This window comes from Onychostoma macrolepis, chromosome 18 (assembly GCF_012432095.1).
Source record: "Onychostoma macrolepis isolate SWU-2019 chromosome 18, ASM1243209v1, whole genome shotgun sequence".
NCBI classification, from domain to species: domain Eukaryota; kingdom Metazoa; phylum Chordata; class Actinopteri; order Cypriniformes; family Cyprinidae; genus Onychostoma; species Onychostoma macrolepis.
The window spans coordinates 28,534,567-28,555,944 of NC_081172.1; the positions used below are offsets into that span (position 1 = coordinate 28,534,567).

The 21,378-nt window shown below is 38.7% G+C and overlaps 1 protein-coding gene across 1 annotated transcript in view; it reads right to left on the reverse strand.

The window, feature by feature from the left end:
- The window catches only part of cdon (cell adhesion associated, oncogene regulated), a 43,999-nt gene extending 31,019 nt beyond the window's left edge, over positions 1–12,980 (reverse strand). The window contains 1 exon segment of the mRNA XM_058751317.1: positions 12,532–12,980. The gene's annotated coding sequence lies outside the window, so the exon portion shown is untranslated.
- Between the last annotated feature and the right edge of the window lie 8,398 nt (positions 12,981–21,378).

Here is a 21,378-nt window from a genome sequence, read left to right on the forward strand (position 1 = left end):
GGCTATTTATAAAAAAATAAAATTAAAAAAGGGTCAATTCCGACTTTGCTATGACAATCTGGCACTTCTGAATCAGCAGCTGTAAGTATGTTTTTTTATTAGTTTAAGTATTTCCCATTGACTGTTCAAATGCGGAGTTTTGCTCAGTGTAGAGTAAGCACGTTGTGTGTGTGTGTGTGTGTGTGTGTGTGTGCGTGTGAGAGAGAGAGAGAGAGAGAGAGAGAGTGAGAGACAGGGTCACATCACAATGCACTGTGGCAGCTGGCCAATCAGAGCAGACTGAGCTTGTCGGAAGGAGGGGCTTTGTAGAAAACAACGCGTTTGAGAGAGGCGGGGCATAGAGGAGCTTCAATAATGTACAGTATTTTAAAAATAATGTGTTTTTTGAACATTAAAGCATGTCAACATATTCTGTTACACCAAATACACAAAATAATTATCTCTAAAATAACATCATATGACCCCTTTAACATTCATGAAATTTTCTTGTTAGCTTCATGTGTTGCTCTATTACACACTTTAATTAAGGGTATTGGTAATGTTGCACAGCCACAGCTGATGTCCTGAGTTTTCCTGTTGAAAAGATCAGCTTAGACCATCCTGAATTTCCATGTTGGTTGAGGCTGGTTGGCTGCTGGCCTATCTAGTGGGAAAGAGCATGCTGTTCTCCAGCAAACTCTAGACCAAAGTTTTAGCTTAAGCTAGTTATGAAGCCTGGTGGGGACGCTAGTAGCACTACAGCATCCCATCCCAAAACAAATCATATGCTGGTCATCAGGCATATTTGGTTTACAGGGATGGATCTTTGGCCAGCATGCTACTCCAGAGTCTCCAAACATTACAGAAGACTTCTCCTGCATGCCTCTCTCTCTATTCTCTTTTTACATTTACAAGCTTGATTGAGGACTTTCTCAAGCCAGAAGAGAATATTCACACACACTTCTGTGTTTTTCTGAGAGTGTTTTTCTGAGAGGTTTCCCAAGAGCCTGATCAAACAGCAGTCCAACAAACCCACAAGCAGTTGCTGATCATAAATCTAACCTTATCAGTTGTCAGAGTAAAAACTGTTTTTCCTTTCTGTTTTCTCTCTGGAGAAGGAGAGCAAGACCAGGGTCATACCTGAGATCCTGCCAAAGTGCGGGGAAGGAAGACAAGACTCCCTGGGATGTCTAAGAGCATCCATCCTTAAAAATGCTATATTCTGCAGTTTTAAAAAGACTCTTCCAGCCATTAATGTGCAGTACAGAGTATCCACACTAAAAAATAAAAGTGTCTCTGATATCTGTATATGACACATAGCCTCTGCAATAACATTCTGCTGGAATGCTGGGGCAATCTTGCAGAAAGACGGATGCAGTGTAAGCAGAAAATAACAGGATGACAGCAAGGAAAATAAACAGTCTGACAAGCCCCTAGGTGTGTGTGCAAAGGGGGCGGGAAGTGGCACCTGCAGTCCTATAAAAAAAAAGGTGTGAACAAGAATGAGTCTTTCTCTGCAGGCAGTGCTTGAAGTGTCATCTGCCCTCTGACAAGATCATATTGAGCAAACACGGACAAAAGACCCCACACAGGGCTATAGAAGAACAGGTCACAACTGCTACAAAAGTAGAGGCCTGAACTTCATGCATAAGAAACAAATAAACTTAGCAGTAAAAGATCCACAAAATGGATCTTATTAAACAAACAAATGAGTCGTACGGCTATGGTTATTAGGCAATGCAGAAAATAAGGACACACAAAGCAACAGAAACATGAGGGGCACCTGAAGGAGAAAGACACTGAAAAACAGACGACAGAAGACAGTGAAACCATAAGAGAAGCAGAAGAGTGTGTGAATATCTTTTCTGATAGTCTGATCTGACCCTATGTGGTAAGGTTGATACTCCCGCCGTATCCTAAACCTGTCCACACTCGCCCCCCACAAACCCTGACAGAGGAGCCGCTCTCCATACATTCCACAGAAAGAGAAAGAGATGAAGGAGAACAACAAAGTACAGAGGCTACAAAAAGAAAAGAAAAAGAAAAATATGACAAAATAAGAGAGGTGGAGTGAGTGAGTAAGTAAGTGAGTGAGAGAAAACAAAAACTGAGGCAGGAAGAACAGGAGGTAGGAGAGTGAGAGGAAGGGAGTGCCAGTAGGGGGAAAAAAAGGATTCATCGGGAGGTGAATACTTGCCAAACCTCAGCTCATTTCCCCAGATAATGCCCGACAGACAAACTCATACTGTGTGAACCTTGCTTGTAATCCTCCCAGTCAACTGACAGTACAATGTCTTGACTTGGTGCAATCAGAGAGACCTGGCAAGCAAAACAGATCAGGAAAGGGAGAAAGGCTAAGAGACTGGGAACCAAGGCCCAGTACGGATGACCCAAGTTCGGCTATAACAGGCTACTACTGGTCCAAGTGGCAGGCATGAGGGCAGCTCCAGGCCATGCAGATGGGACTAATGAATGGAAATACTGGGCCTCCGAACTGAGCAGTGATTAAAGGGAGCAGACATTATTAAAAAGAGAGAGAGAGTCAGAGACATCTGTAAGGTACTAAGCATTAAAAAGGGAGCATTTGCTCTTTCTTTTACCATGAGCTGAGATGGAAATCAAACTGCAGTTAGGCAGCGCTTATCTGCATCCAGAAGGCTCAAAAGAAAGGGCAAACAGAGGTTAACCTTCAACTGCTCTCTCTAGTGAAAGAGTGGGTTACTATGTATGTGTGTGAAGAGGAATTACATCAGGAGTTTGAAGCTACTTCCCCGGACCGGCCTCCCTCAGCTGTAAAACTCAGCTTGTCTCTGTTGACAGGAAATTGTATCAGAGTCTAAAAAGCACAGGCAGCCCTGGGGTGAGATGGTCGTGGGGTGACGGGGCACAGCCTGGATGACCATGGCGTAGTTAACGGTGAAATGAAAGATGGGAGGGAAGGGGAGAAGACAGGAATGAGAACAGAGGCCCCAGGGATCAGACAGTCACCTCTAACAAAGCACTGTTTACCAAGAACACACACATCTCCTTCCCGCCTCTCTCCTCACGGGGGGATTCTCAGCAGAAACAACCCGGTCTACCTCCGCCTCCTTCCCATGAGTGCCAGGCCTCAGACCAGGGAGACAGTGCTAATTCCTGCCCCGGGCAGCTTGGCCTTGGTCACAAACACTCCACACACAGATCGCCCGGTGAGACGGGGTGGGAGGGAGACCCTTAGCCCCAGTACAGTACAGAAGAACCCTCTTAATTGGAGTTTGTTCTGTGGCGTCTTGTTTGCCTGGGAATAGGAGGAGGAGGTGGTGTGGAAGGGGAGGTGGTGACAGAGGAGGGGTGCAGAGGTAAGGGGGCCGTTTCCCAAGGTTTTCAACAACAGGGATTAGGCAGAGGACTGAAACTCAATAGGGTCGTCTCGGACACTGGAAATGGATCTCAGGGTATCCCAAAACTGCAGAAAAGCAACCCGCATAACTAACAACACCCACGTTATTGTGGGAGCTACAGAATATCCTTCCAGCTGAGTTCACAGCTAATCAGAACCCTCGAGGGGACGTTTGCACACAGGAAGGGTACTTCTAATGAAGAGGAGGAATGTTACAGACAGGAGAGACAGCGGTTCTGTCTGCCCATAGGGTGTGCTGAGAGACAAAGTTGATAGGCAGGCTGTGCCAAGAGTGTCTGATTCATCAGCCAAGCAGTGGAGGATGAGAACGAATGTGTATGTGAGGCGGTTAGAGTCAGCAGAGCATTGGATGACTTCCCCGGTAGATGCCAAGCGCTCAAATTCCAAAAGCTTTGACTAGAGAAAACAGTAACATGTCAGTGCCATGGCCTAGTTATAGGCACAAGTTCCAGACATGAAGAAATGCACGTTTTAATCTTGATTGTACCCCATTCCCTCTAGATGCTCTTTCAAATTTAAAGACAGAGTCCAGTTTCTGAAAGGATGGCAGCTGCAGAAAAGTTGGAGGCAGCTAGTGGTTTTCCTATCTCTGCTTCAGCTCAGATTCAGTCCTCCCTCGCCCTCCTGGATTCCATCACCTCTCCATCACCATGGCAACTAAGCTGGACATACAGCTACACAACAGGTCCTGCTCAGTGTCCCGCCGACAGGTCTTTGGCCTTCGACCAAAAGCACTCACAGGGCAGGGACATATATTTGAAGTTGCGATTCAAAGCATGCACAAAACAAAAACAAGATGACAGCAGGATTTGAAATCTTCACTGGCAAATAATGAAGACCAGGAACATCACTCTAACATTCATGCTGGCCAAAGACCCAAGAGTGTAAGAGATAAAATTCATAACTAGATATGTACTACAAACTCAACAAAGAAAAAAAAAAATGTAAAGATAAAAATGATCGAGATTCATTGTGAATATTTGACTAGTTTAAGGGTACAATGCTGTGCCTTTTCAACTCTTGGGTTTTCAAAATTGAAAAATTAACCTCATAGAACAAAAACAAACAAGATGTAAGAGGCTGTGAAGGCTGAATTATACTTTCTGAGTGTGTTGAAACCCCCCCAAAAACATAAGGCCAACTCTCTGCCTTGTATGTACAAGCTTGAGGGCTCTGAAATAAATATCCACTCCAAACATTGCCTCTGACTGAATCTATTTAGGTTGTCTAAATGTTTATCTGTCTTGTCTTGTAGCCCTCTGCAAGCCAAGAGGTCATGTTTTCCAGTGCTTCCAAAATAACAAAACAAATTGTGTGGTGTGAGTTCAACAAACGTGCTTGTCTGAATTGCCATCACTGGCTGTCAGATACTTGGACTCTCCATCATATTCAGGCTTCGACTATTCTCTTATCCTGAAGGTGAGCAGATTCGGGGCAGTGGCATCAGACGGTGCAAACACCAACATAACCTTAGTAAAACGTCAAAATAATAATAATGATAATACAGCTTGCACTCCCCACATTTGCGGTATACTTTCCCACCATTGGAAAGAGAGCGGTAGCACAACAGATTTGGGAAGCTTATAAAAGGCCTCATTCAGAGAACCAATGGATGAGCTTTTACAGACACAGACCAGGAAACTTGTTTGTCCGAGAATCATAAATATTATGCATCTCCCATCCTGTATCTTAATCTAATCTGGGTTGTTCTAAAGAGATGGGTCAGAGGCGTAACAATGCAGGGCTTTCTTTGGGCTTACCCCTGTAATTAATTCCTGTTTCCTCTAGCAGTTGAAAAAGACTCTATAAATGACCGTTTAACTTTGTTCCCCAGAGGGGTTGCCTCTTCCCGCATTGCGAGGCTCAAAATGGCACTTGCAACCACAGGCTTCACAGTAGTAGTACCCACAGTGCCTCAGGCTCTGATCCACCAGTTATGCAGCCCTTCCAAACAAACAGTCTGTTTGTCAGGAGCAAGTGGGGAGCCAGCCGTGGCTGCTTTTGCCTTAATATAGTCCTGCTGATCTGTTGCCTGGCTTGGGCACTGGGCTACAGAGAAAACCCATGTCAGATGTCGCTTATGGGCAGCAGTGTTTGAAATAGAACGCTGTGGTATAGCTGGGCTCGTACTAAAGTTAAAAAAAAGAAAAAAAGATACAAGGAAGCGTTCTGGGCTGCTCTCAAGGCTGGACTTAGACTCTGGTAAAGAAGGGGCAGTTCAGGAAGTCTCAAATGAATCTTGAAAACAGGAAGGTGCTGAGGATGCAGAAAACCCCTCCTACATTCTGCACAGGGTCAGGGCTCCCCTGTCTTTTTTAAATGCGGGAACTGTCAGCAATGTGTAAAGTTCAGAAGTTCACCCCAAACATTACAGTCAATTGGGTTTATTTGACCAACAATAGCTAAGTGTGCATAATTCCATAAAGCAACTTCCTAAGCAATTTGGTCTTCTCAATAATTGTCATAAAAACATGCTTATTTGGGGATTAGAACTTAGCTAATACATGACACACTAATTTAAAAAGACACTTGAGGTTTATTATACAAATCAGAAGCTCCTTTTAAACACTTGGTTTAAACAAAAATCTCAAATGTCACAGAAAATCAACAACCTGCTAAAATAAGATTAGATCAGAGTGAAAATATACTTCAAAGAAACACATTTAGTCACAAAGCACAACACAAAACAAAACTTTTATGGATTTGTTTAAAGAAGTAGTTCACCTAAAGATCTGCAGTATGGGAACACTTGCAAAAAACAAAAACAAAACGTTTTTACGTTTTTTACGGACATTACGTTTTATATATATTAAGTTCTATAGAAATGATGACAAATATATTAGCATTGTACAATGTACTTCAAAGTTATAATAACAACAATAATAATATGCTTTATAAAAATGAATTGATTTAAACATTATTTTTAAGGAATATCATGTTTGTCCATGTTTTACCTTAGTATCTCTGTTGTGCAGAACTTTGCCAAAAATAAAAGTTGTTAAATTTTCATTTGATAACATTAAAACATTACTTAAAATGTTAGTGTGATATAGATATACATAAGGTGTATAGCTTTATTTTTTAATTGTTTCTTAAAACTAAATGAATTTTTTTTCAGAAGAGAGGCTTCAATACTTTCATTAAAATGGTTTCAAGTTTGTTGTAATAAAAGATTTGTTCACTCAAATAACTTGTTCTTATTCTTTTAAAAATCATTGTTACTGATAAGAATCATTGTTTAGTATATGCCGTGATATTTTCTGAGACGATTATCATACCGTGCAAATCTCATACCGTTACAACCCTACACCCATCACATGAGTACACTTCCTGTACTATTGTGCTGTTAACTTACATACAGGAGTCAAAGTACATCTTTGATGCACTAAAAGCTAGACTATTGAAATTGATGGTACCCGTCATTTACTTTCCATGCTCCTGATAAAAGCTGTAATTCTTTGTGCCACAAAAGGATAATGACAAAGCTGGAGGTGAAAATATTTTGATATCTGGCTCATAGTTGATCCAAGAGCATAGTTTTTCTGTGCAGTAAGCCAATTAATTATGCGCAAAAACCAGGGAGTAGATTTTAAGGATGTGTCTACATTTTCTGTATAACTCTAAGGACATTAAAAGTATGATGGGCAATGAATCACGCGAAACAAATTCTTATTGTTGCCTCAGACCAGTGGGAGACGACCTTGGCGTCTAGTGAATTCCATTGTTAGGGTCATCTTTTTACAGATACAATCTGTTGAGCCAGAAACAAAACCTGTGCGATATACCATTCACCCGATGTACATAACTGCTGGACGGTATCCATCACCAATACCAGGGCCCTAAATCACAGCAAAGCTTTGGCAGCCAGCCGTAATCCGTCTCCAGTTCCTACAGCACTCCAGAAGGACGACGGCTGTCAGCTAACCCGAACTAATGAGACCTGGACTTCAGGGATTAAAGGCAATTATTCCGGGTGGTGGACCAACTCAGTATCACTGTAGTTATGGTATATGTAATGCACCATCATCAAATCTTCCACCTCTGTGAAATCCTTTATACTGTTCGAAATCAGACGCCATGGTCCCAATTAAAAATAACCTCAAATTTGTTTGGTGGTTCCTCTAATCAGAACGGGGCCGATTATGTATGCAGTGTGACGGTATGCTAGCTACACCGCATGACCACATCTGTCCTGTCTGCATGGAATTTATTGAATATCCACCATATATTCACAATGTATTTTAGCTACAAATATTAAAATATATTTTAAAGATATTCATTTATTTAGAAATATTGTCCAGCCCTATGTGAAAATGTATTACTTCATCTCGCCATTTACGGCCAACGGCTAATCTTGGAATGGTGCAGAGAGCAAAGATCATAGCCCCAAGCTAAATAAACCTTCAAACCACACAGCCCTACAAAATCACTTTCATCCCTCCCTGCCCAGGGCGGGGGTAAAGAGAAAGCAGCCTAACATCTGTTGGGCAACAGAGACAGGGCAGAGGATGACTCCCTAAATACACCAACTTTCTCTCATTCGTTCAAGTCTCCCACGCCAACACGCCTGGACTGCCGCTCAAAGCTACTAAAACACATTCATCACTCACTTTTAATGTGCATTTACATTCTATCCTGCCCGCAGCCCAAACACACATAGATGGAATTTAAAAAAAAAAAAAGTAGCATGAAACTTCATCTGAATTGCTCAATCCACTTCTATGAAAACTCGTCCGCCTCTTCCGCCCCAGACTGATCTCTCTCAACGAGCACCGTCCTAACTACTGAGACAGGGTTTTTGCTCGCCCGTGTATTGATCTAAAGCAGTGTTTCCAACCCACAAAGTGCGACAAACTACGACAGACCACCAGAATGACTGGAAAGGCCATCACTGGGTCCGAATCATTACACATGCTTACATTCAAATTGGCCACTTAGCATACCTTTTCAACAGCCCCATGTGTTTATCATTACCCAGAACCCTCTAAACGGCCAAACATTATTCTAGCGCTCTAAATAGAACTGCAGCATTTAGCTCCATTCTGTACTGGATAACCGATGCCCCGCTAATGATTTATAAATGCTCGTAATTAGCGAAGGAACACTGATGGGTCATGACTTTACAATCACAAAATGTCATCAAGTCGTTTAATTAGGAAACCAAGAGGGCTTGATCACAAACGTACAAAGAAACAAAACGGGGAAGCAAAAGCAATTGAAGATAAGTAGGCCTATTTCTCGGTCCAACTTATCTAGAAAGATAAATGCTAAGTTGTGCAAAAAGAGTGACTTCAGAAACTAGCAATCATTTGACTGAAGGATAGGAATGAACGGGAAATACTCGCATGTCGCCCTCCAGGACAAAACAAAACTGATCGTGGGTTCTCTGAAGGTGCCCACCTGTGGCCCAAAGCCTCAATGAAAAATATTCAGGATGATGTTTTCTGGAACGTCAACTCCACCAGATTCTAAATGCAGCCCCTATGTAAGAAAAGTCTGTTTGAAACAGTGGAAGCATACGGGCATCATTACATTCTAGTAGCAGACAGAAAATGGAGATCCCATCCGAGATGTGGGAACTTAATAAACATTATCAGTAAATGATCAAAGCTACTGGAGGAAAAAGGCCGGAAACTTTTCTTTTCATTCTTCTCTTTTTAAGCTGATAAAAAAAAAAAAATAACAACAGGGATTGTGAAACATCACCGTTAAAGTATAATCGTGTACATTTCCTACAAGCTACACAAAATGTTGCTTCCCAAGATTTAAGCTACTAAATTTAATGCGGTTAAACTACAGTTAAGTGTTAGGTACAATGTAGTGTTAGCTATGGAACAAGTTACTAAAGAAAAGTAGGTAATTGCATAAATACATAACCATCCAATTATTTTATCACAGCTATATTTTTCTGGCCACGAAACAACAAGGGTTTCTTAATTAGAGTGACAGCATTAAAATTAACAGACACATTAACACTAACAAAACAAAAAAATAAAACGGTTATTTATTTAAAAAATGTTTAAAAAAAGATTTTTAAAAAATGCAGGAATTCAAATTGAAACGGTAAATTTACATTACCCCAGAGTAAATCAAATTCAGATGCTACATGTTTAATTATTAATATCCACTCACTCGGTTCTAAAGCTATGTGTGCAATTCAAAATAACATCAAAACATTATTGTATCATTTTGTCACCCTAAAACTTTGGAAAAGCTGTTAGAGACATCCTGAACTACACAGTGACATGGCACTTGAGAACAAAACCAAAAATGCATCCAAAACAACAAAACTGAAACCTTCTACCACCGCAATATATTCAAAACCCAACTCAAGCTGTATATATATATATATATACACCATATATTTGCAGTTATGAACTCTAAACATTGTTTTATCTCTAACCAGAGCGACAGCAAACAATTTCGACAGCTCCAACTGTGCAAAATTAGATTTTGTTGTGTAGTGATTATGATGAGATGATAAGCATGTGTTTAATCCATCAGCACAGTTGTCTTTCTCGCCAGATTTTATTCTGACAAGAATGAGAGACAGAGAAAGCCAACAGGTGAAAGAGAACAAGTCGGATTATACGTGACCGAGCTCAACATTCCTGCCTGGACAAAAATAAAGACATGATGATAAAAGTTCACTCCGCTGTCCTACAGTCTCTCATCCTCTGTCTACGCCTTTCACACGTCCCATAAAATACCGCAGCGTAACTGCATAGCAATTTTCAGCTAAATGCATGGGGTGGTAAAAAGCTGTGAATGTTGCAAAAATCTAAATGAAAAGAAGTCACATTCTTACATTCATTCATTACACTTGCTTTTCCTGGAAAGCACTTCTTAAAACTTTTATTGTGCTGGTATCTTGAGATCTCTCGGTCTCTTTCTCTCCCGAGCAGAAAGCATGAGGGCTTTGTTACCCAGCAGTCATGTTGTCCTAACCTCTCTGATCACACAAAAGACACTCACATGCCACATGTAGGCATCCATTTACGCCTCTTTAGAAGCAGAACATCAAAAGAGTCATTACGCCCACAGGAGGAACAATACACAGATACAAACCTCTATCTGCTGCCGGAATCATAAACATCAGTATGCAAATAAACAATCAGTTTTTTTTTTTAAATCGCCTACAAAAGTTTATGCATTTAAATAAATAGACCCAAGATACATCAACCTATCAAATACAAAACGTATAATCTATTCTGAAGTACACCGTGACTATTACGAGGCATTTAATATGAATTTGAGTTGGTTTAAACTCTACAGAGAGTTTACCTGTCGGCTGAGAGGTTTTTATACAAAGACACACTTCCTTAAATTGTTAAATTGAATCTTTTCAAAAGGCTTGCAAAAGCAAAAGCATTAAATCTGTTCATATACTTAGAGTAGCAATTCCCTCTCAAAAAAAAAAAAAAGTATAATTCTGGCACAACCTGTTGCATCTACAGTACTAACCTATATTTTAGTCCACAACAAATAAGAATATTTTCAAACACTTTTAAAAATTGTATCTGTAACTCTGAAATTGAACTGGTCATCAGGTCAACTACATATTTTATGCTATTTAAAATGCTATTTATTCCAGTGGTTTTCAAACTTGTTCCTGGGGACCCGCAGCTCTGCACATTTTGCATGTCTCCCTAATTTACACACCTGATTCAGATCATCAGCTCATTAGGAAAGAGCTCCATGAACTCAAACGAGTGTGTCAGATAAGGGAGACACTCAAAATGTGCAGAGCAGTGGGTCCCGAGGAACAGGATTGAAAACCACTGATCTATTCTGTGAAAGGTTCTATTTTATTGTTCTTCAATCTAGAGCTATTTATTTTCCAGAACAAAAAACCCCATGGATTCTGTCTCACAGGTATCTCATTTCAAAGAACCGAGTGTTTGGGGTCTGACTACTACATACTGTGGGGTTTGTTTTCATCAGTAGCTATCATCAAACTGCAACAGTGGTAAAGAAATGACAATTTTTCCATGTTAATAATGACGTACGATTAGAAATCCATAAATGAATGTCAGAGAAAAGCCAACAAAAAAAAAGTGATTATGCACACGAAGTTGCATTTAACAGCCAAAACTTTCCTATAAGAGACTCCAGAGCTTATGACCAGACTAACAATCCTAACAAAACACGTGTCACAGAGACAAACTTGTCCGATTGTTTAATGTGTTGATATTTACTGTGATAAATCTATAAGCGCCCCCCAAGGCCAACAGGAACATCATGTTGTGTTTATACAGTTACAGTTATGATTAAAGCCACTGACAGAAAACAGAAACCTAAAGTCAACTCAGACTCAAGGAAAACTGAAATGGTTTCATTCATGGGACTGAGAGTTTATGCTTGCCACTTTTACACAGGAACGGTTTGAACAGTCTGACTCTAGATACTTTGTTTCAACACACTTTACACTCTGGGAAAAGGAGTGTTCATACATTCCAACGCGAAATCTTTTACGCTTAGATTTTGTAAACTTGTATTTGCACATAATCTGTTTCCTCACATCATACTCCTTTGTTTAATATTTAACCTTCTTTCAAAATTTGTAACAACTTTGTTTCTACACTTTAAACGTTGTTTCTACATCCTTTACAATTTTGCATTTACTTTGTGCACTTGGATATTTTGTTTCCAGTCTTTAAAAATTGTTTCTACACTCTTTACACTTTTGTATATACGCCCTTTAACACTCAAATAGTTTGTTTTAAGTCTTGAAATTTGATTTCTACAATTTAAACTTTGTTTCTACACTCTTTACATTTTGGGAAAAGGATTGTTTATGTCTGCCCAAACAAACCTTTTTCACTTGGCACAATCTATACATCACGCTTTGACATCTAGACAGTTTACAGTGAAGTCGAGTTTGTTGTAAAACCTTCTGCACACTTTAGTCTGACGGGGAAAGGATCTTCGTGCATTCCCGAACAAAACAAAAGTCATTTTGAACACTTGGCATTTTACACTTACTCCTCATGTATGATGTCTGCAGTGCAGACAGCTGCGTCTCGTGCAGGGAAAAAAATAAATAATAAGTGAATACACATGAACTTTTCACACTGTTACACTTTTCAGCGGAAGAGGCTCTTCACACAGCACGTCCGTGGCGGGGGTGAAGACTCTCTGAAGTTTCTTACCTTTTACAGGAGGGCAAAAGCTGCTGGCAGCCGGACACTCTAGCAGTGAAACACATTCTCTTGATGGCAGATCCGCACGGGGCCCTCCATTAGACGCGGGCGCAAAGTGCAAAACAACGGGGAAAAAATAGTAACGATACGCCGTTTCACTGGTTTTCTGTCCCAGACGTACAGACGCGTGAACGCCTCGGAGTCAAAGTACGTACTCGAACCTTCAGATTCCGGTGAAGTTCGTAGTAAGTGAACCCTACTCGTCTAACTGTTTCACTCTGTCCTCTCTTTTCCCTGCACACATTCACTCTCTCTACTACTACTACTACTGCTGCTGTCTTTTTCTACACACACACACACACACACACGGGGAGAGAGAGGGGATCATATTGCTCAGCAGCTCGTCAGAGCAGGAATGTTCCAGCCCTACAGCAGCAGCAGGGCAGAGCTTCAGTATGCAGGGGGTTGCCCTACTGTGTGTGACTGTGAGTGTGTGTGTGTGTGTGTGTGTGTGTGTGTGTGCTTAATGAATATTACCAACATACCCGCTTGCACCCCTACAACCACAATCATCCTCAGCCTGAATTAGCCTGGAATTCTTTTCACTTTAACATTTAGTTCAGTTATATTTAGTTATTTTATTTTTAATATAATATTTTTAAACCAAATTAAAATGAAAAATGTGACCCTGGACCACAAAACCAGTCATAAGTAGCTATAGATATATTTGTAGCAATAGCCAACAATACATATGGGTAAAAATGATAGATTTTTCTTTTATGCCAAAAACGATATTAAGTAAAGATCATGTTCCATGAAGATATTTTGTAAATTTCCTACTGTAAATATATCAAAGCCTGATTTTTGATTAGTAATACGCATTGCTAAGAACTTAATTTGGACAACTTCAAAGGCGATTTTCTCAATATTTTGCACCCTCAGATTCCAGATTTTCAAATATTTATATCTTGGCCAAATATTGTCCGATCCTAACAAACCATCCATCAATGGAAAGCTATTTATTCAGCTTTCAGATGATGTATAAATCTCAATTTCAAAAAATTTACCCTTATGACTGGTTTTGTGTTCCAGGGTCACAAATGTTTAATTTAAAGATTTAATTGTAGCAATGTTTCATTAACAGATATTTCAAGAGCATTAATAAAACACTAATAAAACATTAATAAATGTTAATACAACATTTACCTATGCATTTTTAAAATAAAAAATCATCTATGTTTTTCTACTTACTTACTTTTCAGCCTACCTGTCTGCGATTTGTAATTGAACTGAGAATTTTGTCATTTAAATTGCGATTTAAAATTTAAATTGTGAAACAGTTATTCACATAATTGTTAAAAAATAATAAACTGCAACAAGTGTAACTTTTAACTAGAAAAGTGTGTTTGGCCTCGTCTGAAAGCCTTAAAAAATGTCAAAAGTCTTGAAGAGAAGAATAGTCCTTACAGATATTAACAGCAAGAAACATTTGTACAAATATCCAAATTAAAATGTCGAACACTGCTCATAAGTAGGCTTGTTTATCTCGTCACACATCTAAACGTTTTAAAATTAAATAAGTTTTTCTCCTTTTTCCCCACCATTGCTCTAAACCTGTGTAAAAAGTTACCAAGCATTACTGAGACAGATGTTGGTGCGACTGGCAGGTGGTGTCTCTGTTTGTATGCCTCTATAATCCTCAGCAATGCAGGAGTTTTCAGGAAGAATGTGATATATTTGTACAGAGCACATTCCTCAGTCATTCACAGACAAGGACAGTTACAAAAAAGGACAGCGTTTTGAAAGACCATACATAGATTGAGAACAAAATGCAAGTTTTGCATATGCTTTTGTAGCGCCTGTTAAAAACGAGCGTGTTTGTGCCTTGTTTGAGTAGATACTTTCTGTGGTTCATTTTGGCCTCTGGACAGTTGGTTGGACGTAGCTTATGTTGTTTGGCTGGGACTATTTCCTCAGCACTTTGTGAGATGAGGGTGTGTGTGAGGAGAAGTTCAGGTGTGGGAGGAATGGCTGGCTGGTTAATGTGTGTGCACTGGGTGCCTGAGCTTGTGTGTGAAGCAGTCATCTGTTCTGTGTATAGGCATGTGTAAATAACATAATCACCATTGCGATCACTGGACAAGACCAGTGATGGGACGGCCCACCCGGACCGGTGGACAGCAGGTGCTGCCTGCCTTCTGACAGCCCATTCCGGTGGAAGGTGTGATTCAATTTCTCCAAAGTCTGCAGAGACGCATGCTGTTTGTGGTCTCAGCCAAGCCGAAGAGCCTATAGATTCCCGACACCAGAGAGAGCGAGAGAGAGCTGTTGGAGCGTAGAGGCCCTCTTATCTGGCAACTGCTGCTTTCTATTCTGCTTGAGAGGAGCTGGACATGCCAACATGCCCTCAGCGCCCCATTTTCTCCCTTTTGATTTTCATGTGAAACAGATTTACAGCTGTTATCAATACTGAAATATTGTGAAATAAGCATATCTTTTAAACTTTGGATGCATGTGGTGGATGCATCACTGTTGTTATTGCTCATATCTATGGTAAGTTATTGAACAAGTATTATACTTGGCATGTAACTCGTCCCATGCTGTGAGTGCTGAGTGCTATCTGTAGGGATGACCAGATCAATCCTCACATAGGAATATTAATTTCAAATGTTTTTTTTTTCATTATACTAGAGATTTCTTTTTAACCTGAATGTTAATGCATTTTATAAACTAGGAAATAAAAAAAGAACTGTGTATGCAGAACGCTGCATTCAGAGAAAATGCAAAATAATTATAATTTAAAAATATATAGACTTTTCTTCATAGAAGTCTCTTATGCTCAGCAAGTCTGCATTTATTTGATTGATAATACAGTAAAAACAGTAATATTGTGAAACATTATTACAATTTAAAATAACTGTTTTTATTGTAATGTATTTTAAAATGTAATTTATTTCTGTGATGTAAAGCCGACTTTTCAGCATCATTACTCCAGTTTTCAGTTTCACGTGATCCTTCAAAAATCATGCCGATATGGTGCTCAAAAAGCTTTTCTTATTATTATCAATATTGAAAACAGTTATGCTGCTTCATATTTTTGTGGAAAGTGTGATACACTACTGTACAGAAGTTTGGGGTAAGAAAGAAAGAAAAAAGTTAATACTTTTATTCAGCATCAAATTGATCAAAAGTGATAGTAAAGACATTAAAAATGTTACATATTTGCCTGTTATTTTTAAAATAAAAGGTGTTTCAATTGTTTATTAATCAAAGAATCCTGAAAATCATCATATGACACTAAAGACTAGAGCAATAGAGTAATATTTAAAAATTTTACTGTTTTTGCTGCATTTATTTTTAAATACATGCCGCTTCGGTGAGCATAAGAGACTTCTTATAAAAGTATTTTAAAAAAATCTTAATTATTCCACACATTTGATAGACAGTTCTACATTTGATGATCATGTTGTAATTGGTTATATAATGAATGGAAAACAAAATGGGCATAATTCCCACACTGTAAAAAAAAAAAAAAAGTTGAGCCAACTTAAAATTTTAAGGCAACCTAACTCAAAAATCTGCTGAAGCTGGTAAAAATAATGTTGAACTTTTTTTTTTTTTACAGTGCATTTCATCTCCATAAATCACTCAAATGTTCCATTTTACACAGGCGTTGGTACAGTAAGCAGAATGCCATAGTGATCCCAAAGCAACACTCACACCAACAACTTGATTTAATATATCTAGTTTTAATTATCCTCACACAATGTGGTTCTACACCCATTTTTAACTTTTTCCCGGCCCATATTATTAGCCTTTGCCCCAACAGTTCCATTCCTCTCATCTCTCTGCACCTCAGCACAGAGCTTTGGCCTTCTTGAATGGGATTTTGTCAGGGAGAAAAGCTCAGCCCAAGCCAAGAGCAGCAGGCTGTCCGTGAGCCCTGCGCTGGATCTAAAGGCCTCTGTATTGGGCTGCATGGATTCATCAGGTCCTGGAATGAAATCAAAGGTGTTCACGTGAACCAGACTCCAGGAGAGGAGGTGTAGACCTCTCCACACACAGGTCATGTATGTAACATCTCTCTGTTCAGCCCGGAGATCTTTCTCGCTCTAGTTCATTACCGCTGTTTTGCCCTCTTTTCCTCTGGCTTTGTGTTTTGGGCCGGTGGGAGTGTGTGTGTGCACGTGAGAAGGAGAGAGCTACTGCGTGGCGGGCTCAGAGGTGTGGAGGGGGGGTTCGAGGGGAATAATTTGACACAGTCTCATGTGAAAGGCCAGAAAGCGGGCAGTCCACAGGGAGCAGGGGTCTTCATACAAAAGAGTTTGGAGGGGGTCAGGCACAGCAGTGAGAGACTTAGAGAGGCCGGAGCCATGCTGGGAAGTGAAGCGGCTACATAGATTCCTCCCTGGCCCTGCAGTCTCTGTTTCTCATACCAACATGTCAGTTCAGAATGAGAAACCATTCTGATGGCCATGCATGTGTGCTTCTGAAAAGCATTTATTTTGTGATTCCACTTTACCTGTGACTTTTTATGCAAATAAGAACATCAGAATCAAAATAAAGGAATTTTATTTAGCTTAAAAAATTGAAATTGTAGCCTACCTGAGACCTTTTAGGACCTTCCTCTCATGACATTTAAGCATATTTTTCTTCCAATTTTCATTGCCACATTGCAACATGATCTTATATTCATTATGGTAATGCATAAAAATGAATGAAGTATTATTTATGGTACATTATCATACATTATGGTAGTATTTGTGGTACTGCATGGATTTTATGCTAATTTTGATTATTTCATTATTAAAATAATTTGTATATTACATTAAAAAGTTTATTTAATTTAGTTAAATTAATGTAAAAGTCTAGAAATCACATTTTAAAAAATTTCAAATGTCTAGAAATCACATTTAAAAAAATGTTTTTTAAATTATTATTATTGTTTTAGCTTATTTTAATGCTTTTTTTGTAATATTTTTTTGTAATGCTTCCTTTTAATTTAAGAGTGAATAATAACCTAGACATTTCTTTTGTGATTTTGTGATTGGAAATCACAAACAGGAAAACACACACAAGAAAAAAAAAAATCCTTTGCATACCAACTCTAAATCTTAAGCACCTTAAAATTAGCCACTGTATCAAACAATCCCCCACACTCCCCTTCTGTAAGGTGCTCAAGCCATGGTCCTGTTTATTGTTTGCCTTGTGTGAGTGTGTGTCCCGGGATAATCAGGATCCGATCACTGTCAAAAGAGTGTTTACGAGCTGCAAAGCAACACAAGGTAGTGTTGACTTTTCCAGCAGGGGCCGTGATGCTCCACTGTCTCTCCTCCTCTCCCATCAAAAGGTCATTAGAGATAGCAGGAGTGCCATCAGGGCTTTGGGTTAGACTCAGAGGTCAGAGGTCAGAGTACACAGCTAAATCAAACTTGGGGGAATCCTCAACCTCACACAGGAATGTGCGTTGTAATGTCAAAGGTTAGCTTATTAAATCCTGCCTGGAAGAACTCATCCTACTGTACGGGTTTGGAATTCAATATTTCAGTATATTTGTGATTTTATCATGGGAAATTGATTGGATCATTACAATTGGTCACTAGGTGGTCAGAGGAGAAGGAATGAAATCCAACAATAGAAGGAAAGTCATTGAAGAGGCACAGAAAGTTGTTACTTTTTGATTTGAAATAATACAAATAGAAACATCAAACCAGAAAAGTGCATTAAAGTCAATTTCATGTTGGCTTTAACTATTATTAAAATGTACAATTTACAAAATGCAAAATGGAAAAGAAAAAAAAACAGAATAATATTATTAATATATTTAATATTATTATTATTAATATATATTAAATATAGTTAATTTAATATAATTAATTAAAATGTTAAAAATAAGAAATGCAAATGATGCTTTTATATACAATACTATTTTATTAGTAATTTAATTGCTCTGATTAATTACTAATTTTGGGTCTAAACCCGGTTTAATATTTGCAATATAATATAATATAATATAATGCTCAATTATTAAACTCAGTTCTTGAACATTAAACCCATTTTGTGAAAGTCACAGAACGTATAGCATGTAAAGAAACTCCATTTACTGTTGTACAACACACGTAACCAATATCCCTCAGAAAGGCCATATATCTCTTAACTCAGACAGGTGTGTGTGTGTGTGTGTGAGTGAGTGAGTGAGAGAGAGATATTTGAACACCACGACCCCCCACCCCCCACCCATCTGGTTTGTGCATCACTGTGCCGAAATTGTATTATCCATTCTGGCCTCTCTGGGAATTTCATCAGTATGTTACATCTCACTTATTCACTCATCTCTCTGCGCTCTGTTCTTTCTCACACACATACTCGCATACATTCTTTCAGCCTCAAACATAGGTCATTCATACACATACACACACTCAGAACCCCACTTGTTTCCCTGGAGATTTTGCAGAGTGCTCGACTTATTTACTCCCCTCATCCTATCTTTATGTTCAGAGCAAAAACAACTCTGCTTTGTAAAAACTATGAAAGCAATATACCTTGTTTTGACCAAAGCATCACATGTAGGGTAGAGTGGGGGAAAATGCCCCCCTACTATTTTTCCCAAAATAACCACAAGATAAAATCAAGATACATTTTTATTGTAACTATGGACTATGTTGGCAAGAGTGATGTAGAAGTTTTCACCATGAAGCTTACACTGGTAAGAAACGTACCACTGGAGAAAACGTATTTCACTGTAAATTATCTAATTTTCAACAGTTAAAAAAAGCGTTTTAAAGTTTGTTGTTTTGTAAAACATCACGGTTATATGATATGAGAACAGTAAGTCCTGTAGATAGGGAGTACGTGTTATTTAATAAAAATATAATTATATTTTCAGAATGACAATTTTTTTCTCAAACATAGTCAGTGGGGTAAAACGCCCCCAGGGGGTAATGGGATATTACTGTAGTTATTCTGTTCTGAACATCAAATCCTTTGTTTTTCCATCAAATGTATTAGTAACTAGTTAGCATCAGGTAGCTAATTAGCTAGCCAGTTAGCATCAGCTAACAAAATGTTTCAAATAGGCTATTATAATTTTGTAATTCATAATTATTGATTATATTCTTTAACATTTTAAATTAAAACTGCCTGTACGCTGATCTTGCTGTAAATGTTTAAAGCAAATTGCTTTGTCAGACTGGGGGGCATTTTACCCCACCCATGGGGGTGTTTTGCCCCATAGGTGGGGTAAAACGCCTCCTTTGGTACAAATTTAATTTTTGTTAAAAATCTAATAACTTGAAAACTCCGGACATTTTTCATACTTGGTTTATAATTTATGCCATTGTCACTAAAACTATGATAACTTTTTCAGACACATTTAACTCTTGTTTCACCAAAAAAAAAAAAATGACATAATCCTTAAGGGGGTGTTTTCCCCCACTCTACCTTACCCTTCAGGGACAAGGCAGTCCCAGAATGCACTGCAATAAGTTCAGTGAATCTATACACTCTATAGCAGCAACTTTTGCACTACACAAATAATTCTCTGAACAAGAGACTAAAGGCATAATTGATTTCAATCGAGTGTGGCGTTAGCTTGTTGCTAAGCTAATGGCACATCCACTAATACCAATATACACATAAATGTTGGGTAAAATAATAAATTTTTAGGTACACAGACCTATATTTTATCGAAACTCATTCGGGTTTACAAATAGTTCTCTGAACAGGAGACTACAATCATAATTGATTTCAATCGAGTGCGGTGTTAGCATGTTGCTAAGCTAATGGCACATCTTCTAATACCAATACAATATGTAATACACATAAATATTTGGTAAAATAAAATATTTTTAATTACACAGATGTATATTTTATTAAAACACATTCAGATTTAAATGAAAAATCAGCTTATAATCAATTAGTCCACCCAATCTCATGAAAAAGCAGAACTATTTTATGAAGAGGCGATTTATAATGTGATTCATACAGAAACATATGATTTTTAGAAAAGTAAACATTAAGGTCCACCTCAAACCTAACCGTTAGTGGAAAATGTATAAATAAGGTTTTACAAGTTCATATGAATTACCGATATGCCACCGATTTGCCAAAATGCGAAATAGTTACGAATTGCCATGAGAGTGTGTTGGTGCACCATTTTGGATTTATTTATTTATTTCACTGAGCTTGTTGCAACGCTTTCTTGGATTGCCTTCTGTGTGAAGGACACATGTAATGCATATGTGAACTTTAACGACAGACATATTCTTGCCTGATCAGGAAGTTCCCAGAATGCAACTATGAAACACATACTGTACATGCAACCATGAGGCAGCTTTAAATATTTTGCTGTCTTTTCCTCTCTGGAGAACATTACATGGATATTGCAGACAGGGTATCATTAAAGATAAGCTGGAAAGTGATGACACAACAGGGCTCATCCATGATAGAGTGAGTGAATGTGAAACAAGGGAAAAGGAGGGGAAGGAAGCAGGTAAAGAGAGTCATCAGTCACAGGGTGCAGTAAAGTCTCCTTCGGTCCTGCAGTGTCAGCCTCTCTGCTGATTTATAGTGCCGGGCGGCTGAGAACATCACAACACACTCACTCACACGGATACATGTGTGAGAGAACATGCGGAGATACACGCATGGAAGTATGCATATGTGCTGTGGGGGGACAGGAAGGAGTATATATACACACACTGCAAAAAAAAAAAAAAGTTCAGAAAATGTAAAAAAATAAATCAAAATGAATAAGGCAACTTGATGCAGTATGCCTTTTGAGTTGTCTCAAAAAAAAATGTATCAGTACTTTGTTTAGCCAACATAAATTTGTTTGTTCATGCATAATCACGAATA